Here is a 13,956-nt window from a genome sequence, read left to right as displayed (position 1 = left end):
CTGGCGCGGCTGGGAGACGCAGGGGCACCGGTCCTGTGGAGCTGCGGCTGCAGCAGGGGGCTCCGGCCAGATCACAGCATGTGTGTAATGAGAAGGACTTTTATCTTATTTTACTCAGTGGAAAAGCTAATGGATTGAATCATTGGATTAAGTTTTCACTAAAATGATAATTCTGACAGCAGTTTCGGAATCCATTGGCGTGGGAGGGAGCAAAGGCAGGAAGATCAGAGAATCACCATTTCTGTAACACAGATGAAAGGCGCTCACTAGGAACTCTAAGGGCAGCCCTGGAGACGTAGTGGGGGAACACAGGGCCGTCCCTGGGGACAGCTGCCTGGATTTGGTGGCCCTTTCTCCACTTCCCAAACTTCTTTCTGGAAGATGTTAAGGCATGGGTTAACTGATGAGAGAAATTGGGGATGTCAAAGTTAGAAAAACACAGAGAGCTGAACCCTGAATAGAAGTCTTTGGTAAGCTATGAAGCAAAATCTAAATAGGTACTCAGAACCAAAAGTCCAGGGGCACAAATTGAGAGTGAAGCCCTGGAGCCAGAATCAGAGCAAGAAGATGAGCCGGAAGGGAGGGACCCGAGCTGGGACGTGGCTGGCTTCCTTGCTGGCTGTGGTGCCATTCCTCAGGAATCGAGCCAGGCTGAGCTTGAAAACAGTGCAGAGGAGTCTAATAGAAGCAGACGGGTGGCAACGCACTTAGACAGACACAGCAGTCGTGACGCGGCCTGAGAGCAGGTGAGATCTGTTTACAATGAACTGGAGCATCTCTGAGACAATCAGGTAGAGCTGCAGGTGACTAATGTGGCATGCAGGAGCGAGATCGGTGGAAGGGGGTCTGAGACTCGTCACCAGGCAGATGTCATTTGGGTCATCGTAAGAAATGGGGTCATTCATTCACCGTTTAGTGAGAAGTTGCTATGCATTAGGCACCTGAGCTGTAGTCAGTGGCACAAAACGACCACATTCAAACATGAGGAAACACTGTCCCTGCCTTCCAGCAGGTCGCAATCCAGTGCAGCTTTAGGCATGAAGACGGGGCCCAGAACTTCTCTGGGCGGGCAAACGAAGAACGTGCTGGTAGAAAAAAGAGGATCGTGAGTCTAAAGTCACACGCCACTCAGGAAGAGAGAAGCCAACAGCCGTGGGTAGCACTGAGAGCAAAAGGGAGGAAGAGTATTTTGGAGGGGTAGAGAGAGTATCTCTACCTGCCCAGAGATCACTAAACCGCTACCAACCCTGAGCTGAAGCACGCACACCGGCACCTGCCTTTCGTGTCTGAAATCACTGCAGGCACCATGTTGAAGCTGCATCACTTCTGTAGGAGGAACTCAGGAACCCATCACACTGCTGTCCTGGAAAACGTTGCCATGGCTGCTCACACTGACATTGGCTAGAGCCATGGTCCGATCCCAGTCAGCCGCGGCTGGGGCTGCTGAACGGCCGGCCTCCAGCAGAAAACGAGTGCTGTCCTCCGCCTTCTGACCCTCCACCCAGTATCTCCCGCCCTGCATCCTCCCAGAAGCCAGAGTGTGAGAGTCAGGTTCCTAGTCTCCCACTGCGTAGAAGGGAGCCCAGAAAAGTGGGACGGAGCTGGTCCCAGCAGGAGAGTGACCTCTCTTGTGGCTTCTCCCTATCCGCAAACATTGCCAACCCAGCGATGTGCTCCCACGAGCCGTCAGCGAGCACAGCCTCCGGCCTCCGCCTAACACCATGCACTGTCTCCTAAGACTGCAGTTCTTTACAATAAGGAGAGAGTTCTTACCCGTCAGCATCTGCCTCTCTGGGTGGCATAAATTCAAATCAAAATCCCACCTGCATATTTTCTCTCTGGAAGTCTCACTTGTAAAGTTAGCCAAATTCACCAGTCCTTAGACACAATGGTAGGAGAAGGGATAAAGCGGGAAGCAACAAGAAGGGATTTGTTAGTGTAGAACCTGTGTGGATATATGTGCTTGTGAATGTAGCTGTGCAAACACATAGACACGCAGATACACATATGTCTATAAGTACATATCTCCCTATGTCTATACCTACAGCTCTATGTCCGTTTCTCAAGCAAAAAGAGGAAATATACATAGGTACAGCAGTCCTCATTCCTGCGATTCGTCTTGAGGTTGCAATTATTGTATTTATATTGTCTTTGTTGCTTCACTGATTCCACTATCTTGTCGCCCTCAGGTGGTATGTAACTGGTTGTAGTTCTTTACCCTGGGAGAAGAAAGTGACCAAAACTGAATTTATAAGTAATCTGAGTCCTTACTGTCTTCGTTCTTTCTGAATTGCTGTACCTACCTACTTTTCCTGGCTGGTGTGTTTGCGACACTACAGGGAGTTTATCGACGTCCATGCATCTTCCTCCTTGGCCCCATTGTAGAGCAACAGTTCTATTTTTGCTTGGCAGTTTGGAGAAATAAGCAGCAACAACTCAGTAACTCCTTTCCTTGCTGGACAATTCAAAAACGTGAGGAGCCCCGGAGGACAGTGTGGATGTGTCAGATTTCAGCGTGGAGCAACCATTGCTGTTTCCGCTGATAAAAGCATTTTTCTTTCTGGAGTTGGGATTCTGTACCAGGAGATCCAGTGATCCAGAGATGCACACACACAAAATATTTCTAGTAGGTGACTGGGAGTGGTCAGGAAATGGAGCCTTCCAACTTCTTGTCTTTGATTCCACAGATCAAAATCTGCAGATTCTGTGTTCTGGTTGTGAGAGAGACAGAAACACCCACTGGTAGCTGGTTCTAGGCATATAGGATGGCACACTGGACTCACAGAGAGCTGTCCCCAAGCTGCATGTGATTGAGTTTAGGCAGGACATCACGTGGTGTCTGTAGGAACTTCTGGGTGATGGAGTATGGGGTGCTGCACTACTGTGTTCAAGTGGCTGCTCTGGTTAGGAGAAGCATTGGGTGGGATAGTGTGATAGTTTTTGAAGCTTTCTGAAGACCCATGGATGGTGGTGCTGACAAAATGCTTTCAGGTAAATGCAGTGCAATGCGATTCTCTATTTCACTAGGAGAAAATCATTTCTTACTCCATGATTTAAAAAATAAAAATGGCCAGGCCCGGTGGCTCATGCCTATAGTCCCAGCACTTTGGGAGGCCTAGGTGGGCAAATCATGAGGTCAGGAGATTGAGAACATGCTGGCCAATATGGTGAAACCCCGTCTCTACTAAAAATATATAAAAGCCGGGCGTGGTGGCTCAAGCCTGTAATCCCAGCACTTTGGGAGGCCGAGGTGGGTGGATCACGAGGTCAAGAGATCGAGACCATCCTGGTCAACATGGTGAAACCCCGTCTCTACTAAAGATACAAAAAATTAGCTGGGCATGGTGGCACGTGCCTGTAATCCCAGCTACTCAGGAGGCTGAGGCAGGAGAATTGCTTGAACCCAGGAGGCAGAGGTTGTGGTGAGCCGAGATTGCGCCATTGCACTCCAGCCTGGGTAACAAGAGTGAAACTCTGTCTCAAAAAAAAAAAAAAAAAAAAATATATATATATATATATATATATATATATATATATATATATATAAATTGACAGAGTGTGGTGGCATGTGCCTGTAATCTCAGCTACTCAGGAGGCTGAGGCAGGAGAACTGCTTGAACATGGGAAGTGGAGGTTGCAGTGGGCCAAGATCGTGCCACTGCACTGCAGCCTGGTGACAGAGTGAAACTCCATCTCAAAAATAAAAAGGTTTTAAAGGTGGCTGCCTGGATCCCCTCCCTACTCAGGAATAGTTGTGTTTAAGGGCTCAGCACTGACCCCTTCCATTTAAGATGTGGGTGCTCAGCAGTGACTGTTGTGTCTTGAATTGTGCCCCCCCAAAAGAATACTTAACCCCAGTATCTGAAAATGTGACCTTATTTGAAAATAGAGTATTTGTAGATGTAATCGTTAAGATGAGGTCATATTAGCTAGGGTGGTCCAGACCCAATGACTAGTGTCCTCATAAAATGAGGCGATTTGGACCAACAGACACACAGGGAAGAAAGCATGTGAAGACAGAGTTGAGACTAGGGCACAGCTGCACCCCAAGCAACAGTGAGAATTTTTGGCAACCCCCAGAGCTGGGAGATGCAAGGATGGAGGAACCCCTGGAGACTTCAGAGGAAGCACGGCCCTCCTGACTCCTCACATTCAGACTTCCGGCCTCTAGATCCAGAGAATCTTCTGTTGTCTGAGGCCATCCCAAGGTCTAGCAGCCAGGGCCCATGCCAGCCCCGAACGGGAGAGGGAAGCATGCTGGGTTGAGCCCACACACAGCACAGCATCCATCTCTGCTGCTGTGGCCATTCTGCAAGCTCACCTGTACCCAGGGGCCTGCGTCGGGAAGACGACGTGCAGATTTCAAGCAGGAGGCATCTTATCTTCCTGGTTATCTTGAGATCTCCCTGAAGTCTGGTCCTTCAGTGAGAGTTCACCATGAGAGCTCACCAGGGACGCTGACAGCCTCACACACGCTGTCCTTCTGACAGAGGTGGGCACCCATCCTATAGGGTTCTGAACAAGTTCTGCTATCAGGCCAAACACTGGGAGGCTGCCTATAAATCCACATGCAGCCATGCATCTGGTCATGTCTCCTTTCTGAAAAAGGAGCCACCAGTGGAACCATTACAGTGCCAAGGTGACACTGGCACTGTGGACAGGAGCGCTATGACAAGGTGGCCCTGGCACTGTGGATGGGAGTGCTATGACAAGGTGGCCCTGGCACTGTGGACGGGAGCGCTATGACAGGGTGGCCCTGGCACTGTGGACGGGAGCGCTATGACAGGGTGGCCCTGGCATTGTGGACAGGAGCACTATGACAAGGTCGCCCTGACACAGTACACGGGAGCACTATGAGAAGGTGGCCCTGGCACCGTGGGTGGGAGCGCTATGAAAAGGTGGCCCTGGCACCGTGGGCGGGAGCGCTATGAGAAGGTGGCCCTGGCACCGTGGACGGGAGCGCTGTGACAGGGTGACCCTGACACCGTGGACGGGAGCGCTATGACAGGGTGGCCCTGGCACCGTGGACGGGAGCGCTATGCCAGGGTGACCCTGGCACCGTGGACGGGAGCGCTATGACAGGGTGACCCTGGCACCGTGGACGGGAGCGCTATGACAGGGTGACCCTGGCACCGTGGACGGGAGCGCTATGACAAGGTGGCCCTGGCACTGTGGACGGGAGCGCTATGACAAGGTGACCCTGGCACCGTGGACGGGAGCGCTATGACAAGGTGGCTCTGGCACCGTGGAGGGGAGCGCTATGACAAGGTGGCACCGGCACTGTGGACGGGAGCGCTATGAACACAGTGGCCCTGGCACAGCTTGGATCTGCTGCATCTCATCTGGATACAAGTTAAAATGGACAGCCTTGGGGCGGCTTGGTAACAGATCAGGCAGGGATCCCAAATGTGGTCTGTTTTGTCTCCAAAATCCAAAGACTCTGAGAAGTTAGTCTTGTATTGTTGTAAGTCGTCTAAGGTGCACAATGTGTCTCCATGTTCAGGGAATAGTCTGACATTTCCCTGAAAGCTAGAATCTAGAAACATCTGTAGGTCCGAACCTCTGCTCCCACACGGTGTGTCCCCCATCGTCTGACTTGGTCTGTTTTGTTAAAGTGTAAGTAATTCAATATATCTGGAGATATGTGTATATGATCTATTTTTACATATACATCCCTATATAGCTGCACAGATAAAGCAGAATATAAGCTAGAAGATTTATTGTAGACTACACTAACGCGTTCACGTTGCATCTTGAGAGCAGTGGGAAGCAAGAATGTAAAAATGATCAGATTTTTCACTTTGGTGAGACATTCTGGCCACAGTGTGGAGCATGGGTAAGGGTGTCAAGGCCCCAGGAGATGGGTAAGTAACTGGCTTGTCTGTCTGAGCCAGACCTGAGGGGCCACGAGTCCCAGCAGCGTCCCGGGGATGAAGACAATTGGGCAGATTCTGCAGGTGTCAATCAATTAGCACTAATTACCAGACATTATTCTAAGTGCTCAGGGGCCAGATGATGAGTGGGGAGAAGAATATCCTTTTAGGAAGCTTACAGAGGTGGAAGAGACACAGATACATCACTGCATAAAGTATCGTAAAGAGCTTTGCAGGAGAGGAGCATCATGCTACAGAAACCCCAGAGGGAAGAAGTCCCTCTCTGGGAGAAAATGCATGGAGTCCAAGAAGGGATTGGGTTCAGCACATAGGAAGGACTGAGAGAGACCAGGAGCATCAGCCGAGAAGAGAAGAGGGGTCAGAGAATCCAGCAAATGAGGCTGGTGAAGGAAGGAGGGCCAGATCACAGAACAATTGAGGACATGTCAAATAGTTGCTCTTTAGCTTAAAGCTGATTGGAGGTCAGCAAAAGAATTCAAGTAGGAGTGTGTCTTGGTTTGCTTTGACAAAGGTAACAATTATTTTCACTGAAGAATGGAAATTGATCATGGGAGATAAGGGGCCAGGAGACCAGGTGGCAGGGCTTCATTCAAAGTCACTTCCCCAAGGAGAAAGGGGACGGCTCCCGTCTTAGGGGATGACTTCCGTTCAAGGGAAGAAATCAGCTTTATGCTCAAGTTTGAGTTTGAGGGGGTGAAGAGTTGCTTTACAGAAAATGGAGCTGCAACTGTGGAAGAAGCATGGTGTGAGGTTGGATCTGGCACGGGAAGGACAAAACAATCTGGGAAGAAAAGCCTGGCACGGCCCCTGGCAGACGGCACAGTAGAGGTTAAAGAGTCATCCGGGAGATTTAATTTTGGGTGGTAGAGGAACCCTCTTAGCCTTCACATCTCAGACGACAAAAGATGTCATGGCTTTTATTTACAGCCTCCAAATAAAAGCATTCACAGCCACATTAACAATGACAAAATTCAACGGTAAACTGCAAAATGGGTAAAAAGTCAGCAAATGAAAATCATGCATATTGAAGGTGTGTGAGAAAGTCACTAGAGCAACCTCGTGAGAATGCATATGTTGTATATTTGTTTCCTTTTTACTACGAGAAAGAATATCCAAGGATTAAAACGCTTTGATGTTTTGACGTGTCAGGTCTAATTCCAACTTTCCAATATTTAGAACAAGTTAATGGGGTCGTTTTGACATTAACATTGCATTATTTATATATTTTTAATGAACAAACTTGATTGTTAAGAGTAGTTTTAGGTCTACAAAAAAATTGAGTGGAACAGAGTTCCTGAATACCCACCTCCATCTCGCCCCCACACTTTCCACGATTTTTAAGATGTTACATTGGTGTGGTGCATTATTACAACCGAGAACTAATGTTGAAATATTATTCTTAAGTGAAGCCCATTGTTTGCATTAGAGTCTGCTTTTCCTGTTATGGAATTCTATGGGTTTTGACAAATGTCATGTAACTACCGTTATTATACAATATGGAATAATTCCACTGACCTAAAAATTCCCTGTTCTTTACTAGTTCAGCCCTCCCCTCACCAGCCCTTGGCAACCACAGAGCTTTTTACTGTCTCCATAGTTTTGTTTTTCCAGAATGTCCTATAGTTGGAATCATACCATATGTAGCCTTTTCAGATTGGTTTCTTTCACTTAGTGATCTGCATTTAAGGTTGCTCCATGTCTTTTCATGACGGGATAGCTCATTTCTTTTTAACACTGAATAATATTTCATTGTCTGGATGGACTCGTTTATCCATTCACCTGCTGAAGGACATCTTGGTTGCTTCCAGTTTTGGCAGTCATGAATACGGCTGCTATAAACATCAGTGTGCAGATTTTTTGTGTAGATAAGTTTTCAATTCATTTGGGTAAATACCAAGGAAGACGAATGCTGGATCATATGGTAAGAGTATATTTAATTTTATAAGAAAATGCCAAACTGTCTTCTAAAGTGGCTGCACCATTTTGCATTCCCAGCAGCGTGAATGAGAGTTCCTGTGGCTTCACGTCCTCACCAGCATATGGTGTCACCAGAGTGCTGGGTTTTACACTTTCTTTGGTGAGGTTTAGGCTATTTGACCACTTTCTGATTAGGCTGTTGTGTTTTCTTACTGTTAAGTCTTAAAAGTTCTTTGTATAACTTGGATGCCCATTATCAGACATGAGTTTTGCAGAATTTTCTCCCAGTCTGTGGCTTGCCTTTTCATGCTCTTAACAGTGTCTTTTGCAGAGCAGAAGTTTTTAATTTTAGTGAAGGCCAACTTCTCTTTTTTTCATGAATTGTGCTTTTGCATGGAATTTGTCATAATTGCATTTTAATACGGTTTGTTTGATTCGAGAAGAATTTTCTTCAGTGTTATTATCTGAATTTATGTTAATTTTTTACAGGATTGGAAATATACAAACATGCATGTAATTTTTAAAGGTGGCAACGTCATCTTTATTGTAAGTGAAAGCCCTTTTGTTGTTTTTATGGATTCATATCGTGTTACTTTTGTTGTTGTCATTATTATTGGACTTGTTAGTATTAAGTAGCCGTTTCAGCAGAAAGAGAAATCACATCTTTACCTTTGCCATCCAATGCTTCACGTCCTGTGAGTTAAAGAAAAATAATTTGTTTATAGATATTATTGATTTGCATTAGTTTTCTGCTTCAGCACAGCTCACGGTTAGGGACTGGGTTAGTAATAATATATCAATAAAGTCATAATAAAAACTAATATATTATTTTCTCAGCTTCAACCTGGATCGTATGGGCATCCTGTGTTTTGGCCTTGAACTGTTACACATTAGACGTTACGTTTTATTATTTACAGCCCTGTGCTCTTTCAAAGCCGTCACAATCCCTGGTTTCAGTAAATGAAGGTTTGCACAGTGCTTCACTCAGACAGCTGGGGGGCTCCTTGCCTCTTACCCAGATGTCTGCTGTGATGCTGTAAGACACTGTTTCCTTCAAGAACCTTTCCTGAGTAATCATACTTAAAATTCCTCCTGTTCTCCCTCTGACCCTTTTATCTGCTTTTCACCTTTCTTGTTAGCTTGGATGCTGAAAACCCTATGGTTTTTCTGCCTGCCTGCTTAGTGTCTGACTCTTCTGGGAAACATGTTCTCCAAGACGGCAGGGATCTCCTCTGCCTGGTACTGCAGGCTCGCTAGTACTTGATAAATACTTGTGAATTAATCTGAGTCACCGGTGTGCAAGCTACTTTGTCAAATTCCTTTTATGGACTTACCAAGCATGTGTCTGGCACAGGCACTTTCTGTATGTTTGTTTTGGGTAATATTATAGCAAGAACAGGGCTAAACATCTCTATTTGATGCTACTCTCCACCTTGTGCATTAGACCTGGCAGGTGGCTCTTTGTTCATTTCATCAATTTTAAAAATTCTTAATTTTTTCTCTTGCCCGGAAGATCTTCTTTTTGGTTTATAGTAATTTTTTAATACCATTTTGTACCTTTTAAGTTGATGTAAATTTAAAACAGAGGGAAAAAAAAGAATCAAGGGATATCAGCACCCCAGTTTTCAAAACATGTGATGTGCCTGAGGGGCAGAGACCAATATTTCCATCACAAAAAAAAACTTGAAAATACGGGCTATCATATGACTTGCAGGTAACTTTCAGAAGCTAATTGGTATAGTAAAGGTTCTGAAATGTCCATGTGGGGAAAAGAAAAAAAAAAAAAAAACAACAATAACAAAACCTCAGTTCAGCTCTGTTTAAGCCAGTCTTTTGCAGATTTATTTGATCTGTTTGACTTAAAAGCATCTTAATGTTCCTTGGATTTAGTCTTGCAAAGAATATTCTTTATAAAATGTTGCTTTTTGCATTGTTTGTTAATTTGTTGGATGAGGCTGGCTGAAGTTAAAGGTGTAGGCAGTGCTCCTTTGCTATTTGATGTGGGCAAGACTTCATGTAACAAGTCTGGTTATGACTCATGGTCAAAAAACAAAACAAAACAAAAAAACAAAACAACAACAAAAAAGACAAAATGACAAAACAAAACAAAGAAAACCACCTCTCTCATGTCACCCTAAATAAAAGCAGAGTATAATGTAAATCACTAATTATTCTTATGATTTCCCCAATTTCTAATGTGAATTGAAGCACATCTTAACCAGATGCAGAATACCTGGGAATGCATTCTGGAAAACACACAGAATGACTGGATAATGGTTTTTTCTCACACTATCTGTCATGTGCAAATATCACCTCTTCAGAGAGGACTTCTCCCATCTCCAATCTCAGATAGCCACTTCTCTCCAAGGTACTGTCCAGACTGTCACCTTATTTTTTGTACTCATGGCCTGTGACAACCGCTCCAGTAATTTTTAGTTACACATGTGCCATCGTCTGCTTCCCTGAGCCTATCTACTCCAGAATAATTTCCTGGAGAAGTCCCATTCACTGCTTTATACTCAGCAGCTAGAAAATGACCCAGAGCGTGGCAGGGCTCTGTAAGTAACTGGTGCACAAACCCAGAAGCTAAGTTCTTGACTCAGGATGCAATTAAGCCACAACTTTCCTAGATGAATTTAAAGTCTAACGTGTCTTAACTGGGAAGAGCATGGACCAAGCACACCAAGCAGATTATCCAACTGTGAAATGAGTAAGTCCTATGTCCGTGATGTCAGCTTGTTGGAAATGCTTTGTTGAATGCTAGGGAAAACACTTGGAGCATAAATTACTGCACTCATCATCTAACAATCCTTAACAGCATAAATACATTTTATAATTTAGAGAATTCTGGCTTTTGAGTTTATCATCTATTACCCCAAGAACCATCACCTTGGTTAGACTTACATTGAGCTGATTAATTTTGAATAGGTTCATTTAGAAAATTTAGATTCATTTTAATGAACTGTGATGATAGTTACCTGTTTCAAGTAGACTCAATGGAATTTTAAGACTCAAATGATTAGTCTCTAATCTAGATTATCTATTTAAATGAAAGGAGTTAAGATGACAAACTTTCCAAATATTGCTTTGATTCAATTAGTTAAAAGTAACTTTATCAGACTGTTCAAATTTATCTATTTTTAATCAATCAGAGATGTCAACCATTAAGAAGAAAATTCTCCCCATCTCATTTAATTTCAAATACAAAACACTTGACTTAGTGGGCAGATACACATGTAACTTGCTTCTCTTTGTGATAGGGACTATATTTGTGAGCATCTCTGCATGGGATGTGTGTTTGAGGTGGGGCTATACGTATGTGGAACATTCTTTTTTTAAAAATATGTCATTGAGGTATGTCACACACCATACAACATACAAAATGCACCCATTTAAAGTATTTATTTCAGTTTTTAAAAATATATCCATAGATATGTGTAACCAGAACCACCATCAATTTGAAACATTTTCATCACCTCAAGAAAAAACTCCATACATTTTAGCTGTAACTCTCCCATCTTCCAATCTCTATACTGCCCCCAGCCCTAAGCAAGAAATAATATACTTTGTGTCTATATATATTTTCTGTTCTGAATAATTAATATAAATGGAATTACACAATGCATGGTCTTGTGTAGCTGGTTTCTTTCATTTAGCATGAAGTTTTCTAGTTCATCTGTGTTGACGCATATATCAGTACTTCATTCCTTTCTATGGCCAAATAATATTCTATTGTGTGGATATTTCATATTTTTTATTCATTTGTCAAATGATGAGCTTCTGGGCTGTGCACACTTGTTAACTTTTATGAAAAATGCTGCTATAAATATTCATGTTCAACTTAATATTCATGTTCAACTTACCTATAGACATATGCTTTTATTTCTCTTAGGTATATAGCTAGGAACAGAACTGCTGCATCATAAGGTGACTCTATGTTGCATCATTTGAGGTGCTACCAGACTGTTTTCCAAAGGAGCTCGACCATTTCCACCAGTAGTGTGTGAGAATTCTGACTTCTCACATATTATGCTTACCAGCACTTGTTATTATTCAACTTTTTAATTCCAGACATCCTATTGGATGGAAGTGGTATCTCATTGCTCTTCGATTTGACCTAATTTAATCTGATGACTAAAAAGTACAGCATCTTTACATGTGCACATCGGCTATTTATATACCTTCTTGGTAGAAACGTATACTCTGATCTTTTATCAACTTTTCAGCTGTGCTATTGTCTTCTTATTATTGAGTTGCAAGTATTCTTTAGATGTTCTCATACCTGGGCCTTATCTAATACATGATCAGTAAAAGCTTTTTCTTATCCTGTGGGTTGTCTTTTCTTCTTCTTAATAGTATTCTTTAAAGTGTGGATTTTAATTTTGATGAAGTCCAATGTATCTATATATATTTTGTGTGTGTGTGTGTGTGTGTGTGTGTGTGTGTGTGTGTGTGTGATTTTGATGTCATATGTAAGAATTATTTGCCAAACACCAAGTTATGGAGATTTATTCATATGTCTTTGCCTGATAATTTTATATTTATTGAATTCAGGCTTTTGATCCACACTGAGTTAATTTTTGTGTATGGTGTAAGGTAAGAGTCCAGCTTCGTTCTTTTGCATGTGGTGGTTGCCCAGTTGTCCCTGCCTCATTGGTTGAAAAGACTATTCTTTCTCAATTCAATGGTCTTGACAACCTTGTTGAAGTTCAATTGGCCATAGGTATCGGTTCATTTCTGGGTTCTCAATTTTATTCCATTGACCTACACTGCTGTCTTTCCACAATATCCCACTGGCTTCATCACTATTACTTTGTAGTAAGTTTTCAAACCATGAAGTGTGCATTTTACTTTGTACCTCTTTTTCAAAAATATTTTGGCCATTCTAGGTTTCTTGGAATTTCTTGTGAATTTTATAATCAACGCATCAACTTCTACCAAAAAGTCCACTGCAATTCTGGTAAGGCTTGTGTTTCTATTGACATTTCCTCAAGCTCAGAGTCTCTCTCCAGAAAAGTCCAGTCTGCTAACAAGCCAACCAAAGGCATTCTTCATTTGTTGCAGTGTTTTTGATTTCTAGCATTTGTTTCATATTCTTTCTTAGATCTCTCTACTTGGATTACCTGTGTTTTTGCCTGTTATCAAAATTTCCACTAGAATACTTGGCATATTAATAATGATTATTTAAAATTGCTGGTCTGATTATTCCAACATTCTTGCCTCATCTGACTCTGGTGTTGATGTTCACTCTGTTCACCGTGTCTCTATTTTTGCCTTTTAGTGTGCCTTGTAATTTTCTGTTGAAAGCTGGACAAGACATACTTGGTGAAAAGAGCTTCTTCAAATCAGTCTTTAGTGATGTAGAAGTGAGATGTAGGGAGGGAAGCGCCTCACGGTCCTGGAAGCTGGTTTCGGTGTTTGGTGATTCTGTGACCTGGACTGTGACATTCCCTTGTGCTTCTCATCCCCTCCCCTTATGTGTGACGCAATGGCTACAGGTGCCTGGAGTTGGCTATTTGCCTTCCCCCAGGTTAGCTAGGTTCTGATAAAACACTGACAGTTTAAATACTGACAAAATAGTTTCTCCTGAGGCAGACACTGTGAAAAAGAACAGAATGTTCTGACATATTTCAAGCGGGTTACTTTTCACTTTCCCTTGTTGGATTTTTCTCTGATCATCACTGTGAAGACCTGGTAGGCTCCCGGAGATAAAGCTTACAAAGTGTGGGGGCCCCCATGATTGGGTCCCCCTGTGCTTTTAACGGTCAGACTTGTCCACACTGCTGTAGAAATTTGTGAGTTATGGCTCAGGCGATCCCACCCTCTACTGGTTTTCTTTGAGATTCTGCTCATAGGCTTGTCCTCCAGGGAGCTGTAGTTCTGTGTCTTCTTCTTTGTCCTTCCAGTTTTGGGGGCAGAAGACTGTCCTGTGATACCAGCATTTAATAAAAACCCCACTAACCGAAACACATGATGCAGAAAAAGAGTATGTTAGCTGTTTAAGCCAGAGCACTACAGGAATGTAGCTGACTATTAAACTAGGTTTTACATTACCAAATACCTCAGCTCCCTTCAACATTGATAAGTCCCTATCAAACTCTATGGAATTTTTACAACCCAGAAAAAAAAATAGCTTGTCATTATG

The sequence above is a fragment of the Saimiri boliviensis genome, chromosome 1, assembly GCF_048565385.1.
Source record: "Saimiri boliviensis isolate mSaiBol1 chromosome 1, mSaiBol1.pri, whole genome shotgun sequence".
In the NCBI taxonomy this organism is placed as follows: domain Eukaryota; kingdom Metazoa; phylum Chordata; class Mammalia; order Primates; family Cebidae; genus Saimiri; species Saimiri boliviensis.
The sequence above is the reverse complement of the archived record's forward strand: the minus strand, read 5'-3'. Positions refer to the sequence as shown.